General features: G+C 38.9%; 1 pseudogene across 1 annotated transcript; it reads right to left on the reverse strand.

Moving 5' to 3' along the window:
- Positions 1 to 17,436: 17,436 nt before the first annotated feature.
- On the reverse strand, positions 17,437 to 20,623 carry LOC114293092 (receptor-like protein 6 pseudogene; annotated as a pseudogene). The gene has a single exon (XR_014336257.1). The product of XR_014336257.1 is annotated as a receptor-like protein 6 pseudogene (transcript).
- Between the last annotated feature and the right edge of the window lie 3,727 nt (positions 20,624 to 24,350).

The following is a 24,350-nucleotide window of genomic DNA, read 5'->3' on the forward strand; positions in this document are numbered from 1 at the left end:
TGAATGCCTGTGGGTGAAGGTTGGATTGTTTGAGTTGGGATAACTCGTTAAAATCCGTATTTTAGCCTACTTATGAGTAGCAAATTCCAAAGCGTTTTCCAAACAAACGGATATGCAGTGTTTTGTTCCAAATTAGGCGATCTAGTCTATACTTGTTTGTTGTGCGCATAACGTAGTAAATCTAGGCTAATAACCGGAATAAGAACGCATAACGTTTTCAAAATTGGATATCGCGGTTATTAGAGGCCGATCTTCGGATCGGGCGAGAGGGGGTGCTCATAGCTGACCTTCCCCAATCGTACCCAAGCTCCCGAACCGAGGCAACTTTGGTGATGACGGACACGTGGCCTTTGGCACCGAGTCAGGGTTTCCTAAATTCCCCCATAAAAAATATTTAGGTGGCGACTCTGTATCTGGCAAAGCAGTCCATGTTTGGCACTTTTTTCAAAATCTGTTTTTCTCAAAATAATTTGTCGGATTTGGAATCTTTGGTTCAGATTTAGAACCGTGACAATTTGAGAGTCCGAACTGTAGTGAGCCCAAAACGAACAGAACGGGATTCCCTCCCGGGACGTTCGGGGACGTCTACAGTTTCTGGCGACTCTGCTGGGGAGTTTAGAGAGCTTGACTCGAACTCGTGATATCCTGTTTTGATTTCATTTATGTGTCTCTTTGCATTGCATGTGCATTGGTGCGCCTAGGACACCGTGTTTGCCATCTGCTATTCCTGAACAGTTTGCCGGAGGCTTGCTTTGTCAAAGCATGCCGTAAGGCTGACCGGTTACGGGCTCTGCCAGTATGGGAGCACAAATCCCAGTTTTACCAGGGCACCCCTTTTGACCATTCGACCTAGTTCATATTCAGAATCTATAGTGACCACTCCAAACTAGGATAGGTTGCTTACCCGATCGTAGGTTGTTTGAAACCACTGCGTGCGTAGTGAAACCCTAGCTCCTGACAAAATAGGACAGGGAAACCCTACCCCAACTTAGGGGTGTTTTGGCTCTCTTTTACTTGCTATGTGTTTTTAGAGTGTATCTATGCAGGGAACGTACATATCAGTTTGCAAGTTTGAGTATCAGGCCCGAGGGCACCAGTATCAGTTTATGAGAATCAGTTATATCTGTGGGTATCCGATTCAGTATTTTGGGGGCAGTGATTTTGGGCAACAATGGTCAGCAGTAGAGTACAATTGTTCGGCTACATCTGTGTTTGATCCATTTGGGCTGAAACGCTGCTTGTTTTTCCTTTCAGTTCAGAGAGTTGATACAGAATAGCTAGTGTTCCCCCTTGCCGAGGCAAGACAGATATCTGATCCGTCAGTCACCGTTCAGTACAGCAGACTTATCATGACGCAGAATTCAGAGGAGATTGTGGTTATGACGGCCGCATTGGATCAAGGAATCACTCTGCAAAGCGAGACCAATGTCGATGTACCGCATCCACCCAGGTCGCCTGTCGCGCACCCGGTCTGGACCCCCCAATTGTATCAGGCTCGTGAGCCCACCACATTCGAATTGATGGGAATGATAGGTGACCTCGAGATCCGTGGCATATCTCGCTTACGGAATGTCAGCTTCGCCACCAGCCGCACCGTATGCCGGGAATTTTGTACCACAGGAGCCCCCACTATTGGGACGAATTGTGATCGAACTTAGCCAATCCGAGGTGGCCTCCAACTATAACAATGACTTATCAACATCAACCCAAACCCTGGATCAGGATGAGGCCAGAGGCAAGAACAAAATGAAGGCAGATGCCGATCCCATTGAACAACTGCTATGGGCAGTCGAGGCTTTGAAAGCCGAGGAGATGAGTAAACAATAGGTATTCGCAGTCATAGCTAAGGCTGTGGATGATGTTTTCCCCACTCCAACCGAAGGCAGTACAAGCCAGTTAGGAAATCGGGATAGGCCCCATCATGCCAGAACAGTTCCTTCCACTCCCAACCCTGCACCTGGGAAAGATTAGAAAGTCAAGGCGGCGTCTGCCGACCCTTTCGCTAGTGCGTCTAGCAAGAATACTCAACCTTCAAAGTACCTGCCCCGAGGGCGCAGGGTCTTTCACGCTCTCTATATGCCATTGTCAAAGGCACTTCAGATCCTTGCCGAAAGGGGGCATCTTAAACCCTTGGAGCCTCGGCCTCTCCCAAAGAATCTCCCTACTACACATGATGCTGCTGCCTTGTACTGTGCGTACCACCAGCAAACCGGTCATGCTACCGACAATTGTTTTCGCCTCCGTCATGAGGTGCAAGACTTGATCGACAACGAAGTTATCCTCCCGCCCACCTCAGCCAAGTCCGTTACTACCCAGTTATTGGATTTTGAGGATACTGATACTGCGAGTATGTAATCAGGAAGTGAACCACCTGCGGGCGGCGCTCAGCGTATTTTGGGTGTGGCGTCTGGCACGCATTTTTGGAGCATCTGCGAATGCTAGTTTTGTAAATTCTGGTTTGGGTGTCGAGTCAGTCTTTTGTTTTGTTTTGAGTCTCTCTCATTGTCTTGAGTCAGTCCTTTTGCTTATGGGTCTGTCTTGTTGTAGCGAGTCAGTCCCCTTTGTATAGAATGTTAGGTGATTCCGGAGCTGTTGCCTCGAACACCGTTTTGTTTTGTAATTACCCTTTTGCTTTCTTTTGAGTCTGTCTCTGTCGTGGAGCCAGTTATAACCAGGGAATCTGAATGAAACAGCTGCGGCTATCATGTTTCCATGCTTACTACTATTCTGAATTAGTTGTGTCAGGGGACTTGAATGGAACAGCAGTACATTCCACCTGTTCTCTTGTGCCCTGAAAATCATTGCATTGACCTAAGTTTTTCAAAACGTTTTTAACACTGCGGTGAAAACAAAGAGGAAGGAATTGCTCGGGTTTTGCAAACTTTGATCAAATTCAGAGAAAGAGAGGCGTGCTAAGCCCCTAATGATTGAAATCATGCTTGTCAGCGTGAGTACTGAGAAGGACCCTGGCTTGATCCAGATTGGTTCCACACTATCTTCAGCGCGAGCGATTTGTCACTTCTTTAAAAACTTTCAAAAACAAAATGTTTTGCGCGGTCCTGCGAAGACCTGTGTGGAATCACTCTTGAGATTGTGCAGCTTAGAATCGCTCTCAGCCTCAAGACTCGAGCCCTTGTTTTAAAGCCTTGAACCATAATTCGGAGTGTTCAACGATCGACCATCAAGAGAGGCCTGTGTGGCCAGATTGGAAGCAGCCCTCGAACAAGAGGCACCAAAGTCGGATCAAGAAGATCAGATCTCATCAGAAGAAGATTGTGAAGCTAGAACAGAAGCACCCCTCCAACTAGGGGCAAAAACATCCGATGTGCTTGAAAAGCCGAAGATGGGTCCCTCAGCAAATCAATACAACAGTCATTTTCCTAGATTCAGATGACTTTAGGACCTCAAAACCATTTGGCATGGACTTGTTACACTTTTACCCTTGAGAGGCTCGCTGGGCCGAAAACCCGGAAGGGCGACCCAGGCAAAAGTTAGAGCCAAAGAAAATATATACAAAAAAAAAGAAGAAAAAAATATACAAAAGAGAGAAAAAAAAGAGAACAAATATACAAAAGAGAGAAAAATACAAAAAAAAAAATATACAAGAGAGAAAAAAGAAAGGGAAGAAAGAAAAAGGAAAGAAAAGCTCGCAAGGTCGAAAACCCGCATCAGGCGCCTTGGCAAAAGTTAGAGCCTAAAAAGTGAAGGTTAATACCTGAGTGTACCTTAACCGAAACTACGTAAGGCTTGATTCCCATGTTTGGGATACGTAGGCAACTTCGTCCTGAAGTTCAGCCCCCAACACTCTCATAGCGCCTCAGTCCATGTAATGGTTTTGATTATTCTTGCCCTCCCCGAATCCGATAGTTCAGTTGTGACAACCGGATACGTAGGCAACTTCATCCCGAAGTCCAGCCCCCAACACCTTCAAAGTGACTGTGTCCATATATTGGTTTTGACCATCTTCGTCTTCTCTGTATCCGAGAAAGTTCGGTCGTGATCATCACTAGTGAGGACTGTTTACAATATGTTGCAGCATCATCCAGACAAGGGGCAACTTTCCGTTGCCATGAGTCGCCGTTCAAACCAGGGGCAACTTTCCGTTGCCGTGCAGCGTCCTTCAAACAAGGGGCAATTTTACATTGCCTCCGATCCGAGGTTGTGCATCTCGAGAGTGAGTTCCGCGCTCGTTGGGCGGCAGCCGTTTGCCAAAAAGAAAATAGTTTTTGAGAATTTTTACTGAGGTTGACCATTTTCTCAAAGATTGTTTCATTTTCCAAAAATGGACCATTTTCTTGGACCCAAAAAGGAAAATTTTCAGTGCTCATACCTTGACTTGCATGATTTTCAAATCAAAAATCGAACAAGTGTGTTAATCTAACTCTCATATTGGTCAAAATAGTTTTAGTAGAAAATCAAAAACAAAAAATGGTCAAAATGATGAACTAGGGGCACGGTTGAGTCAGGCTTCCTGTCTTTCCCCCATCGCCAACATACTTGCCAAGAAGGGCACAACTCTAGCTGTCATTAAAGAGCTGAAAGTTCTCTCAACCTCCGAGCAACGAGGTATCGAACCAAGTGCGAAGCACGAATCTGAAGGGATCAAGGTACTCCGTTCCCTTACCTAGGGCATCGACCAAGCGCCACCGGAAGAAACAGCCGTGAGCTAACCATGTCGGGCGTGAACCCACAACTTCCAATTCATCCATTAAAAAATCCTGGAGAGGGATAAAAATGAGAGAATAAAGAATAGAGAGGTGTAAGTTGAGAGAAAGAGTGAGCAAAAAGGGTTTTGAGAGAAAAACCGAGCTTGAGTGCCAGAGTGATGTGAGAATCACAAATGAGAAAAGGGTGGGAAACAATACCCAGAGAAACTGGCTCCTCGCGATCTGAGGTCCCCCGTCTCCGTTAACACGTCTGTATGTCGTGTCTTTGTCAAAAATGGGTCGTCTCTGGGCTTTGACATTCACTCCCGTCATTGTTATGACTTTCGAGTTTTGTAAAGAGGGGCAACTGTAGACACCCCATTTTTGACCGTCCTCAAGACTTGGACGTCACCGCTTGAACACTCGGTGATCATCTATGTTTGTGTTCGTCTTGAGTTCCCGGAGGTCTCGGCTACGCGCCTTGCCTCAGGACCTCTCGACTCGATTGTTTTGTGTTTGGTTTTGCACCAAACACTTGTGTTTTGCCTTGGAGGGGCAGGGAATGGCTTGTGAGCCATCCCCACACATCACCGGCCATGGCTTGAGGCCACCAGCTGTGTTTTGTTGCCACCGGCCAAATGTTTGTCCGGCCGGCACTATAGATGGCCGGCCGGCTATCTTTTTTTGGTCAATTATATTTTTGGTCGGTCGACTACTATGCATCTGCTTTTGCAGATATTTTCATGCAGCTGGCATGCACTTGGCTCCCCTCCATACAGTGTATGGAGGGATTTCCCTCTTAGCTAGCTTGTCTTGTAAGCTTACAAGATTGAAGCTCTATAAGAGGAGGCCTCCTCTCCCTCTTTTGAAGGTTAGACAACTTAGACAACATTTTCAGAGGGTTTTGAGTTTTAGGGTTAGGGTTCATATATCCTCCATCTCTATATCTCTCTCTCTCTCTTGTGTTTTGTGTGTGTTTTGTCGTAGTTTTGCACACAAACACTCACCATCACACCTTTTCTTGGAGCTGAGGCCCTTGAGGGTTGTTTTTGGAGTTGTGGAGCTGGTTTGAGCTTGAAGAACAAGTTGGTTCACCATTGGTGAAGAGGGTCTACAAGGGTAAGAAACTTGTCCCTTTATTTCCCATTTTTGCATAGCTTATTTACCTATCTTGCATCTGTTTTTGAGCTTAGTGTATAACATATAAAAGTTGTGTTTTTACTTTCTTTAAATAGTTGCTTAAGGGTGTTTCAAGCTTTGGGGTTGTTTGACCCCTCTTAAGGCTTGTTTGGCCTTTGTTTTGTGCCATTGCGGTTGAGCTCCGGGACCATTGTGTTTGGGCCTCCTCACCACTGAAATCTTGAGGGATTTTAGTGATGAGGATGGTGCCTTGAGGTCCTAGGAAGGAGAGGGCCACCCCTCTCCTTGTTGTCCTTGAAAAGGGCCCCTTTTTGCCTCTTGAGGGAGCATCTAGTCTAAGTGTGTGTTGGCCATGCCTTAACTGATTTTCATGCTTATTATGTCATAAAATGCCTCTTTTTTTAGTTGGTTTTGGTACACCATGCTTGCTTAGCATACATGCCTTGTAATGCCATGATTTGCCTCAATACATGCATAGCATTTAGACTACCATGCTCTTGTGTTTTGGCTAAGCTTTGTGAAGCTTACATGCATATTTTGATGTGCTAAGGGACTGTTTTAGGTCATTTGAGTCATTCATGTCTTGCTTTGTATAGCTACCATGCAATCCCTCTTGAATGCCTTAAGCTCTGGCCTCTCTAGCATGCCATCCTTGCTTTGTTTCAGTGGTTTGACACCACTTATAGCATCATTTCAGTCCTCATGACATGCTTGCATGCTTGCCTTTAATGCTCCTTTGATGCTTTAAGAGGTTGTGTTGTATGCTCCATGTTTAAGCATTTGTGCATGCCTCCATGTGTAGATCATTTAGATGCCATCTAGGTGGTTTTTAGGACTTGCCTTAACATGATTTAGGACTGTTTTGATCTGTTTTGGTCATTTGCTTCATGTGTCATATGATCATGCTTTAAGTCTTTGGACCAATTACATGCTTTGCTTGCTTTGATTAGTTGTTCAGCACCTCTTTTCTATGCAATTTCAAAGCTTAAGGTGTATGCCATTTGTCCATGATTGCATCCTCTTAAGTGTGCTTGAGAGTTACCTTTTGATGTTTAAAGTTTTAAGCCATGTTTGCATGCATGCTTATATATGTAGATACTTGGCTCATGACACATTGTTGCACACTTTTGTGTTGTTGCATTTGGCATGCTTTGTATCTAACATGTTGTCCATATTGCACCTTGCATGTGTGCATGTCGTTGTTACACTTTGCATGCATGGTTAGTTGCATCTTTGCATTACTTGCTTGCATGCCCATATTGCACACTTAGGCTTACATGCTTAGGATTGCATTGCATTGTCATGCATGCTTCACCTCTTGATCAAGCCATGACAGAGGTTGAAAGCCCCTTGGTTTGTTTATGTGCATTGCATTTCATTTGAAATCGAAATGCACACTTGATTCTTTGGGCCATCATGCATGGAAATGCGCGATTGGTGGTCCGAGAATCGAGGCCCATCCTCCTTTGAGTCATAAATATGATAAGGAGTGTGGTTGGTGCATACATTGCTTGAAATGCATTGCCATGCCAAGTTCTGTCCTCTGCTGCTGTCAAACCAGTTTTTGCAGGAAGATTTGGCTGGCCGGCCATCTTAAGTGCCGACCGACCAATTATTGATGGCCGAGAGCTCAAAAAATGGCCGATGACCATCCGGACATGGCCGGTGGGGTTCCCACTTGGTCGGTGGTGCTCCATAGCACTCAGAGAAGCAACCTTGGGAGTTGTGCAATTTTCAGAGAAGCAGAACAGTCAAAGCAGAGGCAGCTTGTGCATGGCAGTGACTTCCGAGTGGAATCGAGCACGCATCGTATTGGACCCTCTTCCCGAGGCTGTTTATTGCTTAAATTAGATTAATTAATTTGCTTAATTAATTAGGTGGTTTGTAATATTTAATTAGCTTGTAGGTTAATTAAATTGTATTATTCTTTCGGTCCCTCCGAGCGAGGGCAAATTTGTAATAAGTGTGGGTGCGTGTGTGCATGTCTTCCAACCCCCACTTCTTTCTCCCTTTTACTTACATGCTTTTGATGGTTACTATTAGGGCATGTTTACTTTAGCATACCTTATGCTATGCATGCGTGCATCATTCATCAGTATTGCATGCACCAGGCTCGGCGCATCATACTAACTGCATAAGTATTTCAAATCTAACTTAAATACATGCTACTTGTGCATTTTCACATGTCATTTATAGACTAGCCAAGCCTACTCTAGTGACATTCCGTATGCGTTGCATTAGGCATTTAAACATGGACTTGGATCATGCATGATTGCTAATATGTTCTTGTTTTGGCATGGAGTACTAGGTGAGCTCTTTATGCTTTAGCATCTCACATGAGTGTGAACGTTAACATGATAGCATGATTACCATGAGGCTAGATGCTTATTGGGTGAACTGCATGAATGCCTGTGGGTGAAGGTTAGATTGTTTGAGTTGGGATAACTCGTTAAAATCCGTATTTTAGCCTACTTGTGAGCAGCAAATTCCAAACCGTTTTCCAAACAAACGGATATGCAATGTTTTGTTCCAAATTAGGCGATCTAGTCTATACTTGTTTGCTGTGCGCATAACGTAGTAAATCTAGGCTAATAACCGGAATAAGAACGCATAACGTTTTCAAAATTGGATATCGCGGTTAGTAGAGGCCGATCTTCAGATCAGGCGAGAGGGGGTGCTCATAGCTGACCTTCCCCAATCGTACCCAAGCTCCCGAGCCGAGGCAACTTTGGTGATGACGGACACGTGGCCTTTGGCACCGAGTCAGGGTTTCCTAAAGTCCCCCATAAAAAATATTTAGGTGGCGACTCTGTATCTGGCAAAGCAGTCCATGTTTGGCACTTCTTTCAAAATCTGTTTTTCTCAAAACAATTTGCCGAATTTGGACTCTTTGGTTCAGATTTAGAACCGTGACAATTTGAGAGTCCGAACTGTAGTGAGCCCAAAACGAACAGAACGGGATTCCCTCCCGGGACGTTCAGGGACGTCTACAGGAGTACATCCCATTTCTCCTCCCAATAAACATACATATACAATGTATTTAAACATGGTCATCTATGGAGTACATCCCCTTTCTCCTCCCAATAAACATACATATACAATGCATTTATAACATGGTCATATTCAATGACACCAACAATGGATTAGCATTAAATCGCCTAATCCTCATGTAATTTCTACAACAATCATAGCTATCCTCCACCGATAGCCCAATGCAATTATTTCCAAGAGATGTTCAATATCGGAATAAATAGTTTATTCAAAATTTCATAGATGAGATAATACATATCCAATATCACCATTTACAACCACAACCTTCTAATCCCATATTTTAAATGTTAATCCCAATTATTTATGCAGAATAATGATTTAATCAAATTAGGGTAAAATCCCCCTTTTCACCAAATATCAACCCAAACACCAAAAACAACTATTTTGGCACAACTTGATCTTATTCTCAAGCCTCATACTCATTTACCTCATATTCATCAAAAACTCCTCTTTTCCATATAACACCCAAATCTTAGATTTGTCCAAACTACAACCAAATCTCATCATCTATACACAATAGCAAATAACTAAGCTAAAAACCATATTAGAGTGTAGAAAATCCCTACCTTAAGAAGAGAAGACGAGCAAAGCAAGGTTGAACTCCAAAAATGATGAAACCCACTTTTACTTAGATCAATACGAAGCTCTTGAAGCCCTCTACCTTATTCTCAAAGACACTAGGGTCAAGAACTCAATGGATTTAGATGAAATCTTAGAGAGAAGGTAGTTTCTAGAGAGAGAAGCTCAAGATCTGGAAATTTGGAGACTGTTAGAGAGAGAGAGAGAAAGCAAAAAAGTGATCTGAAATGTTACTTTCACGATCTGATAAACGCGCAGTCCGCTCGAGCGGAGAGTTTGACGCTCGAGCGTCAGACACATAAATTCGATCCGCTCGAGCGCAATAAAGGCCACTCGAGCGCCAAGACATAGCAGCAAGACACTACCCGCTCGAGCGCAATGATACCCGCTCGAGCGTAGAATTCACTCGTCTAGTATTTTACAAACTTCAAAAAGTCGCTCGAGCGCCAGAGGGGCCGTTCGAGCTCAGACCCGCTCGAGCGTAAAGAACACTGCTTGATCATGAAAAACATTTTTGCAGTATTTTTTTGCAGACGCACAAAGTACTGAATGATTGCAAACCCCGCTCGAGCGCAAGAATACCCGCTTGAGCGGAAGACCAAAATTCTGGGAAACAAAGGCTTGGAAAAATAAGCGACCAACCTGTTCCAAACACACAACTACAACCCAATAACCAACATTAAGGGGAAGACAAGGGAAACAAGACATAAACCACCATCCAAACTCGAGTCCGGAACACCACAAGAGACGAGTCAAAACCAGGGTCGCTATATCAACTTTGTCCATTAACAAACATTGGTTCATATTTTTTTATCAGCAAAAAGTAATATATTATCAGGATAATAAAACATTACAGAAAAAAAAAATGAAAGAAGAAATGGCCAAAGCTGAAGTGCTCCAGAGTAAAACCATTTGCCCTTTTTCCCCGTGAATGTAAGTTTATAGTCGAACCTAAGAGTGTAAAAATGGCCCGTGGCCCGTGGGTTGCCCGAAGCACTCCAGCCGCCCGAGATGGGCCCGACCCTATTTACGCCGAGCCCGAGCCCATAGGCTTGGGCTTAGGCTTGGGCCATCATTTTGAAGCCCGGTCTGGCCGTGGGCCCGATCTAACTGGGCCGGCCTGCTCAAGACCCACTCAAAGCCTGGCTCGAGGCCTAGCCCACTCGAGGCCTAGTGTTATTTTTAGTGGAAAATAATAAAATTTTGGTGGAAATAATAAAAAAATTGTCTAGGCCCGCCCAAGCCTGCCCAAAGCCCAAGCTTAGGCCCATCGGCCTGCCCGAAACTCAAATGCCCCTAGGCTTGAGGCTAATTTTTTGGCCCGTGGCCCGGCCCAGCTTGACCTGATTTTTGGAAGGAGCCCGCAAGGCTCGACATGGATCGGCCGGGGACCGAGCCGAGTGGGACGGGCCGAGCCAAAATTACACCCCTAGTCAAACCACATATATATATATATATATATATGTTTTTGGATAAGTAAGTTATATTATCACTAAAAAAAGAAAGATATATAATGAAATTCAATACACATCTTTTGAGGGAGAACAAAATAAACAAAAAAAAAAAAAAACTACTCCATCAAAAGAAACAAAACTAAGTCTATAGAAAACAAACACAACATTCACAACAAAAATGATTCAAAATTTCCCTCTAGCACTCTTCAAGTTATGAAGTTTCACTTAAAGTTTTCTTCTATTATCCTCCTTTGTAGTCTCCCCATTGCTAGGGTCACTTGGAGATGAACTCTCTCCATTTTTTAGGCTCTTCATTTGGCACACCAACTCTTGACTTAATTCTCCATTCCCTAACTCTCCCATATCACACGATTCGAGGACATCAAAGTCATTAGATGTTGCAAGGGCAGAAGACTGCGTCTGTCTCTCTTTGTTTATCATTGTCGTTGAACCTTGCTCACCATCTCTCCCTTTTTTCTTCACCACTTCACATTTAGTCGGAATTTGTATTTTAGTCTCCTTGATTCTCCACTCTTGTTTGAAAGAGGGAGGGTTCAAGGTCTTTTGCGTTTGAGGGCACAAATTAATGGTATGACCAAAAGTCTTACAAACATCACACCATGGAACCTCAACTTGAATCTCATATGGGTCACCATAACCAAGATTTATTTTGAAAGACTCAGGGATCTCTTTATTTGCTGGCACTTCAATACATATTCACGCAAACGTAAGTCTGCTTCTCTTGAAAATAGGCTCATCTAAATAAAGAGGAGTTCCCATGATGCTAGCAATGTAACCCAAACCCTCTTCAGTCCAAAGCTCCAAAGGAACATTATACAATTGCACCCACAATGGCACACTCGAAAATCCACACTTTGTTAGTTTTAGTTTAGGTTGCCATATTTTTAATAACAATCAATCTACCCCAACGTAATAGGGGGCATCTTCCAAAATTTTGTCCACAGCCTCTTCACTTTTTATTTTAAAAATAAAAAAGCCATCCTCAAGCAAATTTTCCCAAAGGTTCTCTATTCAAGTTTTCACATAATGGAAAGAGAATTTTTTATCAATGAAGTATCCAACCAAGGCATTTTCCCAATAGGAAAAGCCCTTTTTTGAGATCTCAGCAAGGACATTGTACATGCCATCTACTAGGTTCTCAATCTTATAGGCCCCTATTTTATACTTCAATTTTGACACCTTGATAATCTCTTCTTTAACTAATGAGCTCCAAACTTGTAGAGGCTTACCTGATATAGCAGGTGTATCACCATCAAGACATTCACCCTTGCCAGATTGTGTGTCTTCCATATATAGTTCAACCGAATCCTCATTTCTACAAGCTCGTACATTTTCAACGCTTTTTTGTTGCTTTGTGCACCTTACTTCTCTCCTTTGATCAGCACTGAATGAGCCAAGTTTTGCTGCCAGTAGGGATACAATGGCCAATTTTGGCCACTACTCAAGATCAGTCAGCACTCTATTTGGTGTGTTCCATGCACTAGGTGTTTAATGCTGCTTTTATGATTGCTAAGCTGAGGCTTGCATTTCAACATTCAATCGCGATTGTGGTGTACCAAGATTTCCAAACAAATATGGATCGACACAATCACACTCGATTAAGCTATCCTCCGAACCACATATATTTTCATATTTTTGTGTGATTTCTTATTTTACTTTCTTGCTTTCGTTTGTTTCGTTATAACATTAACAAACATTTGTTAGAATACGAATGTTTTTTTTAGATGGGAAAGTACAAGGCTTAATATATTGCACATCGAATAATAAATCGTTCAATAAAGTACATCGGAGTACAAAATAGGTCCCCAAAGGGATAAAGAGAACCTCCATGTAGGAAGGATACGAATATCCACATAGAAAAAAAAAATAATCGCTACGCAAGGAGGAGAAAACCTCCATGAAAGGAGGATCTACATAGAGAGATATTATTGCAACACAAAAAAAAAAAGAAAAAAAAAGAAAAGAGTAATGCTAAGGATCATGAAAAAAATATCATAAAGATGAACACGAATGATTCTCCATTCTTGGATTACAAATACAATAAAACACCACACACTAATCAAATGATGAAAAATTTTCATGATATTTTTTTTCATGATTCCTAATATTATTCAAAAAAATAAAGTAAAAGCGATCACCACCAAATAAACAATATCAATCACCTTTACGATCCGTTCATCATTGCAACCAGTAGCTTTCATACCTTAATTTCCACTTCTACGTTACAAAATAAAACATTATAGATCTAAGGTGGTTACCTAGCGTCTAATAACGCGTTTAACAGTATCAGATCTTAGTTATAAATAAGATTTGAGATTAGATCTAAAAGCTTTCTTGGTAGTAAGCCGATGATAGTGACAAGAAGAACGGTAGTGGCTAACATGGTGATAGAAACATCAGGAGAAGAAATGAAGGCGAGATGAAGGTTAAAGGCATCACCCTCTCCCCCTAAAGAGCAGAGCAAGATAAAGTGTTTAGGATTTCTTAGAGAGAGAGAACGGGAATAGGGTTTCTTAGAGAGAGAAAGGATTTTTTCTACCTTCTTTTTTTTTTAAGAACGGGTAAATAAAAAAAAACAAAAAAAAAAACATCGAATATGAATGTCATGAATTACATCTTTTTACTTGACATAATGTATCATTTTGTTCTGAAATGTGAATATTATTAAAATGTTTGATTAACTCACTTGAACAGTAAGTGTTAAATACCATGAAATTCATGAGCTTATTATTATTATTATTTGATTGCATGTCCACTAACTTAATTGCAATTTGCATAGCTAGATAATTGTCAACCACAAAACATTTCACATGCAACCACAAAAGGTCATGTGCTATGTTTTCTTCTCACCAAATGCAGAGAATATATATGTAGGGGAACCTAGAAAGCACGGATACGGATACGGGATACGGGATACAGGTATGATACGATACAGATATGGCGATACGACAAAATTTGAAAAACTAGGATACAGGTACGACAGGGATACATTCGTAAAAAATATTATTTTTACAATTTTTAGTAATATGACACACATAAAAATAAAACTTAAACAATTTTTAGTAATGTAGCATACATAAAAATTTCCCCTACAATCTCAAATTTAAAATTGATTTAATTTTATAGAACTTAAAGAATAAAGATTATATCTAAATATATATATATATATATATATGTGTATTATAAAAATAGCAAATCAGATCAGACCATTTCAAAAAAAAGAAAAAAAAAAGAGAAGAAAGCAGGGAGAGCAAGACGAGACGAGCGTGAGAGAGAGAGAGAGAGAGAGAGAGATTGAGAGAGAGGGAGAGAGAGGGGGGGACGAACCTGATCGATCGACGACGACGAGCCAACAACGCTACTGTTCGTGATGATGATGATCGATCGACAACGAGGTGTCACTTTGGGGCACACTCATTCTCCTCCTCCTCTTTTGCTGCTTGCGGCTGTGCGTTAGATGATGAATTAGGGCCTGGTTTGTTTGTTTTTTTTTTTTGTTTTATTTTACATAACTTTTCTTATTTTATAATTTGACCCTTGTTACAAAATTTTTAAATTACTTTTTAGCCCCGCCGTATCCCGAAAGTATCCAGAGCGCATCCTAAAGTATCCTCGCGTATCCCAAATGTATCCGAAATTCAAAAGAAAAAAAAAACAAGATACTTATTTGCCATATCTGATACGTATCTCGCTGTATCCGACGCGTATCCGATATGTATCCGATATGCGTATGGGGGCCATTTCGGAGTATCCGTGCTTCATAGAGGAGAACATATATAGAGCTTTCTAAAGTGCAAGGGGTAGTAAATGTACAGTTTGGATGGAAAAGGGTTGTGGATTTATGTTCTTACCCTTCCAATAATATCACCTAATGGTAATGTAGGGGTTGTCCAGAAATTTAAGGGGTTGATTGTCAACATTAAATGGTCAAAAGATAAAGTGTGATGGGTGTTAAATACATGATGACAATTGTAATTTTCTCTTTTAAAAAAGTACCAAAACTTAACCCATTTTATTTTGGAAAAATCACCAACATAAACTTGACTATAATCTATGTACAAAGAAAAAAAACCACACTTATTAATATTTATCATTCACTTGCAATAAATCTCTTAATTTAAACTTGTTAAACAACAAACAAATAAGAGTTTTAATTACTATTATTTTAATAAAAAAAAATTTCCATAATACAATTGAAGAGTCAAGAGAGACTAGGCAAACAATTCCTCCCACCAAACGTGGCTAACTAATTGTAAAAATTTTGTTATACATATATATTTATTGACTAAAATAATTAGATAAAATAAAGAATATATTTGTTTATGTACTTTTGAAAAATGTCTCCTAGTACTAAAGTTGTTATGAAAACTTGAAACCAACCACTCCCTCCTCGGACAAGGGATGCCTGCTGTGCTGCACAGCAGGGAGTGCTGTACATACAAAACGGCACAGTTTTGACTCTTTGTTTGTTTGTTTTTTTGTTTGCTTGTTTGTTTTTCAAAGAGAGAAAGCTGTTAGTTTGAAATAAAATAAAACAAAACCTTACAAATTTTCAAAGGCATTTATTGTAGTGGGGAGAAATATGTACTGACGTATTTGTTATTTTATTTTTGAAAATTCACATAAGTTGAAATGTAATGTATATTTATTGATTATTATATTTTTGATTTTTTTAAACAAAAATGATTTAGATATCTGAAAATAGACCTCTAATAGAGCACTAATTTGTCTTTTTCTTCTCATTTTTTTGTCTTTTACTTCACTGTTTGTTTGTTTGTTTGTTTTTTTTTTTTTTTTTTTTTTTTTTTTTTTTAATGGGTGGACAGCTCATTAGAGCTGCACTGTAGCAGCTCTAATTAGAGCTCTACAACAGCACTGTTTTTTAAAAATCAAACTAGTTATATTTCTTTTGACATTGATATTTATTAGAGTATAATTGCTTATATTCTATTATTCACATATAAATATAAGTCATCTATAGTATATGTAGTATCTAGGCCAACTTGTGCTCACCTCGAATAATCTCAAGACTTTGAAGTTAATTGGGGAGACTCAAATTAATTGGTTGATTTTTTAACAAAACAATAAATAATATGTAATAATACACATAGTTCCAAGTAAATTTAACAAAAATATTTTAAGTGCTTTATAATTTTTTTAATTGGTTTGCCTAAATGAGAACAATATTGATGTTGTTGTTATTATTATTATTATTATTATTTGAAAAGTTTTTTTAAAAAAAAATTATAGTTCGACTCTTGTAACAAAATAAATCATTAGTTTTTAATTTTATCAATTTAAACGCTACTATTTTGATTTATTTTCAATCTCAATCATTCGCTCATTTTTTGTTAGATAAAAATTAACGAAAACAATATTTTAGTTATTAAACTTTATGTAGATATACATAAAATATTTAAAATATTATTTTTGCTTAAATTTACTTAACGAAAATAGGTCAATGATTTAGATTGAAAATAAATCAAAATATTTAAATTTAAATAGATAAAATAAAAAAAAAAACTTATAATTTATTTTATTACAAAGGTAAAATTCTGATATTTTTTTAAAATAATTTTCCCTCATTATTTTTGGAGGAAATTACCAATAGGTCCTACTTTTGAGACTTATTACTCATTAAGTCCTATGATAAATTTATTAAGTGATAAATTTATTAGTGTTTTGTTTTATGAATAAATTTATAGTGATAAATTTATCAGTCTCTTATTTTTATAGTAATAAATTTATCAATTAAGATCTGTAAATAAATAAGTCTAATTAATATGACTGATCGGTAAGTATCATTTATTTTTGTTAATTTTGCTTAAAGTAATGTAAAGAAACGAACAGCTGCACACGTACCAACATATTAATAAAAAAGAAAACAACAAACGCACCAAAATATGCCGTTGTGGCGCACAACACTTGCTGCTGTACAGTAAGACCCTTTTCCCCTCCTTCCTCACCTTAGTTATTGTCATTTGGAAAGTTTTAACTCAAAAGTTAAAATCATTGGCCTCTTAGCCAATTTTTAGCTGGAAAATAAGCCCCTATTTTTGTCACAAACTTTCTTTCTAGGAAGTTTCTTTGGTAAAGACTTGGTACCCACCACTCCCCACTCACCTAAATTATTGGCTATGAAATATTTTGAAGCACATTCGTACAAATCATTATCCTCTTAGCTGCTTTGATAGTTCAATATCATTATTATAAATTTGATTTAAATTAATTATGATCAGTTAAATTAATAAAGGGTATAAATACATTTCCTGAGGTTTGATTAAAATACGAATCACCCCCAGTAATTTTAGAAATTACATTTCACCCCTTGAGGTTTCTAATTTCATAACAAATCGCTCATTTTATTAATAAATCATTAAGTCAATTAACTATTTTTAATAATGTTCGAAATATGTTTCAATTAATAATTTAGGTAATTTTATTATTGTATGGAGGGCACCATTTGTGTATTGTATGGAGGGCACCATTTGTGTAACTCCCGCTACATAGCAAAGCATTATGGTAAAGTAGCACATGGAACAAAGTACAAACACAAACAACTTGTGTTACTGCACGAGATAACTTGCAAATGATAGAAGCATTGCACTTCACATAAGCTAATAGCATCCATATGGACATATATTACACAAGAAATATTACTTTTTGACTTAGTTTCTTCGTCCCTTCTTCCTCCTCTGAGTTTGGTTCCCTTTTCCAAAGGTCATGACAAACCATTCATGGTACCTCGTGGTCAGGGCCTGCCCGATAACTAGCCCAACTATTAGCCCACTCCCCAATCCCATGAATATGACAATCCAGTCTACACCACTTGGGAACTTTGAGTCATCACTTTGAAAGCTGAGTGATGGTGGTGGTAGTGAGGACCTTGAGTTTCCACATATCTTTGACAGAGGGTTGCCACACAATCCCGAATTCTCATAATATGAACTGTTTTCAAATGTATCAAATTGATTCCCATGAGGTATAGGGCCTGCGAGATGATTATGAGAAACATTTAGGAATTCAAGGAAAGTGAGTTGGGTAAGTTGTTGAGGTATTTCGCCAGAGAGCTGGTTTTGAGAGAGGTCCAATGATTCCAGGTCTGTTAGATTCGCCAAGGATGACGGGATGACGCCAGTGAGATTGTTGTTGGAAATGTTTAGCACCTGAAGCCCACTGAGACTTCCAAGAGATTCTGGAATATCCCCTTTGAATTTGTTGTTTGACAAATCAAGAACTACAAAAGCAGTTTGGATATGCTCGTATAATCTTTGTGTGCCTTTGTTAGCCAATGTTACTGAGTAATTATAAACCCATGGGAACGTCCAGGTTCCTGCAATGAGAGACTCTGAAGCTTCCTGCATATATGTCCAGATTTCTGTCTTGGTCATTTTCATTGCATTCCAGTTATGGAAGTAATCTGAGGGCAAGTTACCTGAGAAACCATTGTGAGAGAGGTCAATGATGTGCAACATTGGAAACATCAAATTTGTTTTCTGATTCCCAATGGCACCATGGAAGCTATTAGATCGCAAAACAAGAACTTTTAACTGAGGAAGAGCTCCCAACCAAAAAGGAAAAGTATCATCAATTTGATTATTTCCAATAACAAGAATCTCGAGCATTGTACAATTTTCCAATGATCTTGGTACCTGCCCACGCAATTGATTTTGACTTAAATCAATCGACTTCAATTGGTTCCCGTTCATGAATATCTGAGGAATAGTACCATGAAAATTGTTGTAACTTAGGTTGAGCACCAACAGAGAATCACTAAAATTGGCCAAACACTGAGGAATTGTGCCACTTAAGTTATTGTTAGACAAATCAAGAACCCGTGTAGAATAATGCTGACAGAATGATGGTGGAATTTCTCCAGTAAGTAAATTATCAGAGAACCCATAATAAATAAGGGATGGAGATGGAATTGGGAGTGATCCTTGCATCCTGTTAAAACTGAGTTCTAAAACCTCAAGTGACTGCCATGGAATGACATCTAGATGTTGCTCAAAACCTGTCAAAAAATTATGTGGAAGTGTCAAAACTTCCATGGTTTCTTTACTTGTGTTGCAAAACCAAGTAGGTATTTGGCCATGAATGTTGTTATCACCTAAAAACACAATACGCAATTCATCTTGGAATCGTAAGAAATCAGGAAATTCCCTCAAGTTGCATGATGCCAATCCTAGAGAAATGATCTTAGGAAGAGTAGTGTTGGTACTATTTTTGCTAAGCACTGTTAATTTGTTTCCTGAAAGATAAAATGCGTTAAGGTTTAGGAGCTTGAGAAAAATGTCAATCTTGACTTTACCAATCAAGTTGTTATCAGCAAAATCAAGAGATTCAAGATGCTCAAGTTGAGAGATTGAGCTTGGAATCATGCCTTGCAATTGATTGTGTGAGAGGTCTAGAGCAATTAATTGCGTGGCGTTCATAAGCCAAGATGGGATTTGACCAAGTAATTCATTTGACCTTAAGGACAAATAGGTTAGTTGGGTCATGTTGGCAAGAGATTGTGGTATATCACCATGTATTTTCATACCTTCAAGGTCTATGACAGAGAGTTTGGATAGCTTGCCTAGTATCAGCAAGAGGGCTCCTACATCGAAATTATTGTTACCAAGACGTAAGTGAGTTAGTTGTGTTAGGTTTGACAAGGATGAAGGAATTTTACCCCAAAAATGATTAGTACCAAGGTGCAAAATGGTGAGCTGGGCTAGATTACCAAAGGAAGCTGGTAGCATCCCTGAGAAATTGCATTCATTTAATGCCAAAATGCTTAAGGATTCAAGATTACCAATTGAATCCGGTAGGATTCCAAAGAAATTCGTTCGTGCAATTTCCAATGCTTTCAGGGGACTAGTACGGTGAAATTCAGGCAGACAACCAGTGAGATTTTCATTGTCTTCCACATTTAAAAACTGAAGGTTTGGTAGTCGAAAAATGCTTGTTGGGAATTTACCATACAGTCGACAATCTCGAAGCCTAAGAGTTGTTAGTGAAGACATGTTTGACAAATCACTTGTGACTGTAGAAGATATATTCGCCCAACTGAGGTCAACTACTTTCAAATGTGTTAGATTTTTAAGTAGGTCTCCCAAATTTGGTTTTCCAAGATTCAAAAAAGCCCCAGACAAATCAAGAAAAACTAACTTGGAAAGATTTGAAATTTCTGAAGGTATTTGACCATAAAATAAAGATTGGGATAGGTTAAGACTTCTTAACCTTGAAAGATGTGCAATCTTCGATGGGATTTGAGAATAATTGAAGTCATTGTCAGCAAGATTTATCCTCCGAAGGTGAACCAGGTTGAAGAGGCTGCTGTTGGAGTTGAAAGAGCCATAGAGAAAACTGCTACTGAGGTCAAGGCCAATCACATGACCAGTGTGGTGGTCACACTCGACGCCATCCCATGAGCAACAATCACTGCTTTTTCCATTAAGCCTCCATGATTGGACTTTTGGATAAGCCGAAGGATCACGTGAAGCGGACTTGTTAATGAAAAAGCTATGTTTGAACTGTAGTAAGGCTGAGCTCTCATCTTCATGGCATAGTGGTGGTGGGGAAGAGGAAGAATTACTCAATATAATAAGATGAAAAAAACAACACAAGAGCAAGAGACTATAAAGATACAAAGATGAACCCATGATCAAATTTGGTTACAAATCTTCGATGAGGAAGTTAATGGCAGTGATGTGCTTTTATAGTTGGGAGTCAAGTCAAGTCTACAAACATGGACTGCCATTTCATTATGGAGAAAAAAAATGCTCAACAGAGTCTAATAATTATTTATTTATTTCTTTTTGTACGTCAACTAAAAGTTTAAGAAATGGACCACTATCACAAATATGTATATACACGGCCGGCCTGTGGGTCAACTAAAAGTATACGAAATGGACCACTATCACAAATATGTATATATACACGGCCGGCCTGTGGGTCAACTAAAGTGTAAGAAATGGACCACTATCACAAATATATATATATATACACGGCCCGCCTGTGGGTAGACAAAAGAGGCTTGTGCCTTGGGCCTAAATTGGGGTTGAAAATAGGAGTCTCAATATAATTTTGTGTTTTAGATATATAAAAAAGAAAAAAGCCTAAATATTATAGGCCCAATTGAGCATGGGGCCAAAAAAAAATAAAATTAACAAGACTAGATTTTTATTTTTTTTAAATATTTGTAATAATTGTTTCCTATTTTAATATATGAAAATAAATTTTTGTTTATAATTTTAATGATTATATGTGCAAGTAAATTTTTTTGTGATTACAAACAAATAAAAAAGTTGTAACTTATTGTTTTATTCATAAATGTTTTTTTTTTAATGTAAAAGGGCCCAATTTCTGAAGTTCGCCTTGGACTCCTAAATCTCAAGACCGGCCCTGTATATATATATATATATAGAGAGAGAGAGAGAGAGAGAGAGAGATGGACCACTCTCTTGGAATCTTTGGAGCAACTGTAAATTCCATGTGGATTTAATTTACAATTAGTTAAGACATAACATTTACACTATATTATTCTATTTATAGCATAATCATAATGATTCATAACATTGACGAAGTATACATTACAGATTTTATTTTATTTTATTATTATTTTTTTTTTTTACAACACCAAAAAAACAAGTTAGGATTGCTTTGATGGACACACGCGACATTTGTCCTTACTTTTAGGAAAAACTTAGTAGAAATTAAACAAAGAAGAGTTAATTATTTAAAAATTCTATTTATAAATATTATGATAGCTCAAGTTCTATCTAAGATTTTTTGAATCAATAAATCTTATTTAGTAAAACTGAGAATATTATCAGTTTTTTTTTTTCAATTTTTAAAACTAAGAACATTATCAATTTTGTATAGTAATATTCCAGATAATTGTTTCACTAATTGATGAAAAAAAATAGAGTATAGGATTAAACGTTTTTACCCTTCTACTTATTAGTTTGATTCAACTATCCTATAAAACTGAAAACATTATCAGTTTTTTGTAGTTTTAAAATTGAAAACTATAACGATCCCGATTTTCCCTTCCTTTGTATATTGTATTTTGGACTTGGTTCCGTGGTTGTGTTGTTGTCTCATTCTCATTTCTTTCCCTTACTCTTTGTATTTGAGTCTTGGATTGTGTTGGGTAAGTTTGAAATAGGTTGGTTGTGCTTTGAAACCAAAAGTTGATGCCCAGAATTTGGCCTTCACGCTCGAGCGGGGCTTTTGACGCTCGAGCGGGCCCTTTGTTGTTACTTCTCCACTTGAACGGGTGTTTTGACGCTCGAGCGTGAATTTCCATCTCCCAGTATTTTTTTCTGCAGGTTTTCATACGCTCGAGCGGGAGTTTTGACACTCGAGCGTGACCCTTTGATTTTGTTCCTCTGCTCGAGCGAGGAGTTTGACACTGGAGCAGGGACCATCGCTTGCAAAACTTCTATGAGTGTGCATCCGACGCTTGAGCGGGCATTTTGACGCTCGAGCGTGAGTCTGTGTCTGACGCTGGAGCGGGGGTTTCCAAGCTCGAGCGGGGCGACTTCTATATCACTTCGGGATTTCACTTTTAGGATTACTTTTCAACATCCTTTCTCTCTCTTACTTTTCGAAAACCACCATTGGAGAGCTTCTCTCTCTAAAACCTTACCTTCTCTCTAAGAAATCATCTAGCCCTAGTGACCTCCCACCTTCGGGCCTTTGTAAAAAGTGTTGATCTTGGTGTGGGCTATCTTTTGATCCAAAAATCTTGGATTTTGGAGCATCTCGAAATTCTTCATCTTCTCCATTGGGCCTCATCTCTTGAGGTAGGGATTCCTACTCATCTTTATGAGCTTTAACCTAATGTTGAGCTTTTTGTATAAACCCATATAAAGAAAATTAGTTATATTGGTTGGGCTTGGCCAGACGTTATACCGAATCTATTGTGTCAAGGGTTGTCTTACATCAATTCATGATGTTTTGATGAACCTTGAAGCGTCTCCACCTCCCTCTTTGAGTTCACTCTATGATAGGAGGGAAGGGTGGTTGTTGTTCATTGCATTTATTGATTTTCGTCCAAATCATAGCTGAAATCATCAAGCAAGCAAATCGCTCATTGATGGATTCAGAAATGACTTTGTCCTTCTCTTGAGGCTTTCCATGACAGAGAAGGGTACGAGGGACAAACAGAGCTCAGAAAATTCTATCTGCACTGTTTTCACCTCAGAACACAAAAACAGGATTTTGTATAAAATTAAGGCACGGCTAGCCTTATTTTTGTCCTGGCTGGTTTTCATTGAGGCTCGGCCAACCATCAATGTTTGGTCAGTAGTATGTTTTACAGAAAACAGAGGGCAGTGGCTGAAGGTGAAACACAGTAGCTAGGTAGACAGAGCAGTTGTTGGACGCCGTGCATGCAAACCTTGTGCATCCTTGCTTGCATCAATGTTGTTTATTTGTAATTGTTATAGTTAGTTAACTTAGATAGCTCATTTATTTCTCATTATTATCATTGTTGTAATAGAGTAGTTAGCTAGTTAATGCTTGGCTTATTTATTCATTGGGATTTGTAATAATTAGATTATTCGGACTCTCGGACATTGATTCGCACCCTCCTGCGCGAGGGCAAACATGTAATAAGTTGTATGTCTTCCAATCCCACGTCTTTCTCTTTTTTACTTATTTGCTTACGATGGTTAGTATAGAGCATCTATTTACTTAGCATTCTCATGTTCGCATACACTTGTTTCATGTACATTTGGGTTCGGCTCATCATGCTAACCAATGTCAATGTCAATTTCAATTTCATTGCTTGAATACATGATTTATCAAACATCTTGAATTGAATCATATACCATGCTCATAGCCGAGCCTATTAAAAATTGCATAATGTGTGCGTTGCATTAGTCACATTGCATTGTTTAGGAACATGCATATTTTCTAATCATTTTACTTTATTTGGCTTGCTTTGAAGTATTAGGTGAGCACTTATTGTTTTAACATACCGCATAAGTGTGATTGTTGCCATGTCTAGCATGCTTGCCCTGAGACTAAGTTCTTAATTGATAAATTTCTTGAATGCCTGCGGATAAAGGCTAATTGCTTGAATTGGAACAATTTGAGTAACGTACATATGAGATCACTTTTTCAAGTGGTACATATTCGAAACAATTTTCAAAACAAACATGAAATCAAATGTTCCAATTTTTTCAAATTAGTTTATACTTGTGTACAACACATAGTAATGCTAACCTAATAACCGGAACAAGAGCATTCAATGTAAATAAGAATCACATTATGATTAGTGGAGGCCGATCTTTGATTGGGCGAGTGGGGTGCTCAATTCATGACCTTCCCCTTTCGTACCTAATTTCCCGAGCCGAGACAATCTTAGGTGATGAGGGACACGTGGCCTTTGGCACGAGTCATAGGTTTTCTAAATTTCCCAAAAATATTTAAGCGGCGACTCTATATCTAGCAAAGTAGTCCA

Source organism: Camellia sinensis, chromosome 7 (genome assembly GCF_055761805.1).
Source record: "Camellia sinensis isolate YWXY chromosome 7, ASM5576180v1, whole genome shotgun sequence".
NCBI classification, from domain to species: Eukaryota; Viridiplantae; Streptophyta; class Magnoliopsida; order Ericales; family Theaceae; genus Camellia; species Camellia sinensis.